The following is a 6,040-nucleotide window of genomic DNA, read 5'->3' as shown; positions in this document are numbered from 1 at the left end:
GCATGTCGCTTCTTAGTGTTGCAAGCACACTTTATGTGCATACGCTGGTAAACTCACATAAATATTTTCGTTTTCTAGGCGCTGTCTGTCTGTCTGTCTGTCTGTCTGTCTGTCTGTCTGTCTGTCTGTCTGTCTGTCTGTCTGTCCGTCCGTCCGTCCGTCCGTCCGTCCGTCCGTCCGTCCTTCCGTCCAAGTTGCTCATGAATTGTGTGAACCGAACCGCGACTGATGTTCACACGCACTGCCAGTTCATCAATGATTATCCTCCGTTCTTGCCTAATCAGCACATCAATCTTTGCAGTTGTGTAAGGGGTGATTGCACGGTGGCTTTGGCCCGGACGTGTATCGTCTAGTCAACTTTCACGCCCTGCTTTGAACCGTTTCCTCCAACGCTTCACAGGGGCCAATGAAATGCAATGTTAAACGTACACGGCATCCACATGGCGACTAAATTCTTTTTGGGAAACACCTTCAGCTGTCAAAAGCCTCACGACATCACGCTTTTCAACTTTTGTAGCGTCCATTATATCACACATCCAAGTTCAACCCAGTGTATGAGAGCATTGAAGAACACTTATCTTCACACCTGCGTGCCACTTTTCTAAATGAGAGATGCCTGTGCGCTACGCGCATGCCTCGCCTATAACGAACCGAACCATTATTGCGTGGGGTGGGTTGGCTCACTTGCATTTGGCTTGCTCTCGTGCACTGGAAGTGCGAAGATGCAATGGAATATACAAATGCGAAGATACAGCTTATAAAGTGCAAAAAAGTGTTACTGGAAAGAAAGTTGACTGGGAGGTTCTGTGTATACACAAAAACCTCGCAACAACATATTTAAAAATATACGTATAATTGTCCAATACATCAACGCATCTAAGAAAAAGTCACAGTGTATAATGCGTCCAACAAGGCATATAAACATATTACGCTAACGTAGATTCACACATCACAGAATCCCAAGGACCACCCACCCCCTTCCTACATTGCCCCCGATGTAACGCGCGCAACGGAAGGCGGCGCACTTCAACCCCGCTTGTCTCCCTTCTACACGCAAGGCGGAGCCACAATTGGCGGCTCACCCATGCCACTCTCCCCCCTTAAACTTTCACACTCTCAAAAAATTCCCATAGTAGGGAAGCTGAACCACTAGCCTGAGGAGCAGTGGTGGTAGCGCCCCCAAAACGAAGTAGATCTAGATCTATACTCCAATCGCCCTCCGGATCGCGCTCACGCTCGCACTCGCCTAAAAGCGTGAGGTACTCTGATGTGGTAAGTGGATCGATGGATCGAGAACCACGAACAGCTCTAGATTCTTGTCGGCCAAAACTGCGGCCCTAAAGGCTCTGGAAAATAGGGTGCAACTTCAACAAAACGCGTTGCATCACAAAACAGTCAACTACAAAGCCAACAGGCCCTCATCGACAAGCTGATCCAATGCCAACAGAAGCAGCAAGACAACATAAACAGTCTTCTACAGAAGTGCGAGGAGCAACGAGATCTCATTGATTAACTGCAACAGAGGTGTACGAAAGTTCAAGAGAACATTGCACAGCCGCGACCCTCACTTCCCGACGCAGATGTTGAATCCATAGTTGATGCAAGATTCCAAATCCTCCAAGAAACTCTCATGAAAAGTACCTACGCCACAATTGAGAAAATAGTCCAGGCAGCAATAACAAATTTCGCCGCAAGTATAGCCAATAAGATTACCACGCTAGACGCCAAGGTCGATGGACTCGCAGCGCAACAAAACAACACCTACGTAACAAAACAGCACCTCACCACGTCACTCCGACCTCCCCACGTCACCAAGGCCCTCCGAACTTGCAGCAGCGACAGCACTTCTGTGGGCTCGTGTACAACCACGTCGGATCGGAAGAGAACCGCCTCCGAGAAATTCAGGAGCTGTGCGCGACCCACCCGTTAATACGATGGCACATGACAAAGTCTACGGTAGGAAACCACACCTTGAACTTGACTAACCCTGTACGCAGGCTCAGCTCTCTGCAGCACTATCGACGCTCACCAGAAACACCAGCCCAGGTAAAGATCCGATCATCAACAAGCATCTCTGGATGTTTCCGCAGCAGGCTACCGCAGCCCTGCTCCAGTACTTTAATGCATGCTGGGAGAAAGGAGAGCTGCCGGATGCCTCGGGGCACTCGGACATTACCATGATCCTCAAGCCAAATAAACAGCTCAGCATCGAGAACTTGCGCTAAATTTTCCTTACTTCGTGCGTAGGGAAACTTTTCGAGCGTGGGCTACTCAACCTCATACCTCGAAGACAACGGATATTTTCCAAACCCTATGTTCGGTTTCAGGCAGAACCTGTCCAACGCAAGATGTCTTCCTTCTACTGAAGGAAGACCTCATCGACCACCTGAGCACCAGAAACAAATAATCAATTTTAGCCATCGACGTAAATGGAGCTTTTGACAACATCAGTCACGAAGTTATGTTCTGCAACCTCGAAGACCTGGGCTGCGGGTCTCGGACACACGGCTACGTTAGGAATTTCGTCACGGGTTACACGGCCACATTTGGAATATACAACCTGCGCAGCGACAGCTTCCGACTACCGAGCAAAGGCGCCCCTCAGGGTTCGGTCATATCGCCGTTGCACTTCCAACGTCGCAATTATCGAACTACTCAGCCTCCTCGACGTGATACCAGACCTACGACGCGCTTTTTATGCAGATGATATTACGTTATGTGGGGGGGGGCAGAGGCCTCAAACACTGGGAGACAAGAAGTACGCCTACAGCAAGCAGTAGATACTATCGAGAGCCACTTGCACAAATGTGGCCTCGGCTTTGCTGCTGAGAAGTCGCAACACCTCGTCCTCACGTCAAGAACGAGAGGCAGAGCACCCGGCTACGAAAAACCCGATCCCACCGTCACCCTCAATGGAACGCCCCATGCGAAAATTGGAAACCATGCTAGTTCTAGAGCTACACATACACAAAGACGGGTCTGGGGTTGCCACCTTCCCGCGACTACAGCGAACGCTATCACACCTCACGCACCTCGTCAGGAGAGTTGCAAGCCATACAAGCGGATTTAAAGAACAAGACACGCTACGCGTGATCTAAGCAATCCTCACCAATCAAATAAAATACGGCCCGCCCTACCTCGTGCTGAAGAATGCAGAGGCAGAAAAAAATAACATTAAAACCTGCAAAGCCATCAAAATCGCCATGGGCCTACCATATACGGCTTCAGCTACGAGACTTCTCAAGATGGGTGTCCACAACACCTGCCAAGAACTAGCTGAAGCTCATAAAGCCAGTGAATTATAACGACTGAAGCTCACGCCTACCGGAAGATCAGTGCTTCAACGACTGAGCTACGGTGAAACCTTTATAGTCACCACGGACCGAAAAGAAAGAATTCGTCCAAACATCCGCGAATTCCTGTGCATAGCGACAATTCCACGCAGCATGCACCCTACGAACCACAAGGAAAGAAGACAAGCCCAAGTGGATGCCCTACGGCGAAGACACAGGCAAGATCCGGACGCCAGATACATCGAAGCACTCAAATACCCGCAAAGAAACGCTTACGCCCTCGGCGTCGTAGATTCTCAGGGCAGATAGCCAGCGTCTGCCGCAGTCGCTAGCTGCAGAATGAGACTGCAGAAAAGGCTGCGATCGCCCTAGCAACTACTTACCGCGTGCATAGACACAGCTGTCGTCTTTTCCGATTCTGAAGCAGCTCTCAGGAACTACGCTAAGGGTCGCGTGTGGACAGAAGCACTGAAGATTTTGAAGCCCCGCAGCACTCCCATCCCCTACACCTGCGTGACGTGGGTTCCTGGGCCCGAGGGGCTCGAGGGGAACGAAGCGGCACAAGCCACGGCCCGGGCTAACCCGGCCCGGGCCGGGCTAACCCTTCCTATTCTTGAGGCGCCCGGTCTGCGCCAGCGGTGGCAGAGACCATGCCCGTCACCTACTCAGGGATCCTTCAACATCACAGGCTGGAACGCAGGGTGTACCCACCGCCTCACCCAAAGCTCAACAAAGAAGAAAGTACCACACTCAGAAGACTACAGTGTAGCACTTACCCACACGGAATCATGAACAGACTATACCCAACGTTACAAGGATACCACTACCCAATGTGCGGCTTACCGGACACCTTGGCTCATTTGATCATCGAATATCCATGACATATAGACAAAGAGGCATTGCCTTCACTGAAAGACTGTTGTCACGCCAGACACGAAAGCGAAGACCTCATAGAAACGTGGGAGGCCAAGCTCGTCTCTGAGGACCTGGCTCAACAACGACGCCTCGTGGCCAGGGCCAAGGAGGCAGCGAAGGCCAGAGGGCTCCTGGAATTAGGAGAGCTCCCTCCTGGAGTAGAATCGGGGCTTAGCCCGGCATACTGTTTCAAAAGTGAACGTTTATTCCTCTTCTTCCTTGTCTGCTAGCCAGAAAGCGTCTAAGGCTCTGCCAGGCGAAAATCCACGCGGCCAGGGAAAAACGAACGCGCATCGAAGTGCGCCGCGCGGTGGTCGGGGCAACATGAGAAAAACGCATGATGCCCTCAGGCTGGCTCTGGCAGCCTGCGGTTAGCGAGAACAAGAAAGTTGAAGAGGCTCAATGTGGTCCTCGCGAATAAAAGTCAAAGCAGAAAGATAAATAAGAACGTAGTTACCTTTGCTGGCTTTAGTGTCCAGACATGGATGCTTTGGCGCAGGTGAAAAATTGTTGATATCTTTTTTCTGTGATATGACGGCACAGATGAACCCCCAGAACGTTTCGTCTCATCGGACCACGCTGCGTGCTTTCTAAATTTGTCTGATACCGTGTTGATTAAGCTTGTCTCATTGTATTTTCCGATGTAGGATTTTAGAAAAGTCAACGCACCTTTAGCGTCAAATGTTTATAACAATAAACCCACAAAGTTCCGTGATTCGAAGTCTAAAGCACGACTTTGGAAATGTCAACGCACCTTTCACATCAAAAGTTTATGAGAACTTTATACCCATAAATTTTCGGAATTGAAATCCATGCGCTCCGTAGGTTCCGCGGCCTCCGTGAGATGCCGTGACGAGCCCGCTCGCCATCAAAACGGCCGTGAAACCTGTGCTCTGATCGTTGGACGCTATGCGACTCCCGGTGCAAGAGCGCTGCCACGAAATCCAGCCCGAGTTCGCAATGTGCGCGCTGAAATGTTATTTGGATCGCGAAAAAGAGCTTCAAGACAAAATCCGGAATGATTTCTGGCGCCGGGGTTTGTTTTGGTCGGCGGTGCGCGGACAGCACGAAAAAACTTCGGGGGGGGGGGCGCTGACACCTCATAAGCGCCCCCCCCCCCTGGCATGCTATCGTCGCGATGCCATCTGGGTCGTTCATGTATGGTCGTTCTAAGTTCATCCTCCCGTTTCGCCATGTTCTGATTGTCATGCCATTATCATCAGACAATTGCCGTGAAGGGATTGTCGTCGTTCCGTCACTGTCATTTTGTTTTACCTTCATGATCATTTCAGAAAGGTCATACCATCATTGTTTATCAAAAGTATGTCAACCTTTTATCCCGGTTGACACAACTTGATTTTAAGCTAAGAACTGCGTAAGCATTCGCACCTTTTATCGTTGCCACATTTCTCGGTCCAATTTAACATCAATGGTCTATTGGCGGTTGGAAGAGACGAGCGTAGTCTCAACGAAGTTATTGTCTAACCTGTCTACTTCGTGCTGTACTCAAATTCGTGTGGTATCAGAAAGCCCAACTTTCTTTTGGTTTATAGCTTTCATTAAAACCACATTACACTTCCACTTCATACAAGCTGTTCTTGTTGAGTGCTTTAGTGTCTTTCATTTAAACGTGCGCCAAAGTGCCCTCAATCCATTTTTTTTACTCGCGCTGCATCTTTTGAGTTCTAGGATATATATGGCACAACGCACGAGAGAAGCCAAGATACGCAAGTCAAAGTTCTCTTCTATTTGCATATCTTTATGTTCATTAACCCATTATTAGCACCATGAGCGCATCCTCTTGACAGCTGTTCTTCCCAGCTTACTAACTT

This window comes from Dermacentor variabilis, chromosome 8, assembly GCF_050947875.1.
Source record: "Dermacentor variabilis isolate Ectoservices chromosome 8, ASM5094787v1, whole genome shotgun sequence".
NCBI lineage: Eukaryota > Metazoa > Arthropoda > Arachnida > Ixodida > Ixodidae > Dermacentor > Dermacentor variabilis.
This window is presented reverse-complemented; position numbering follows the sequence as displayed.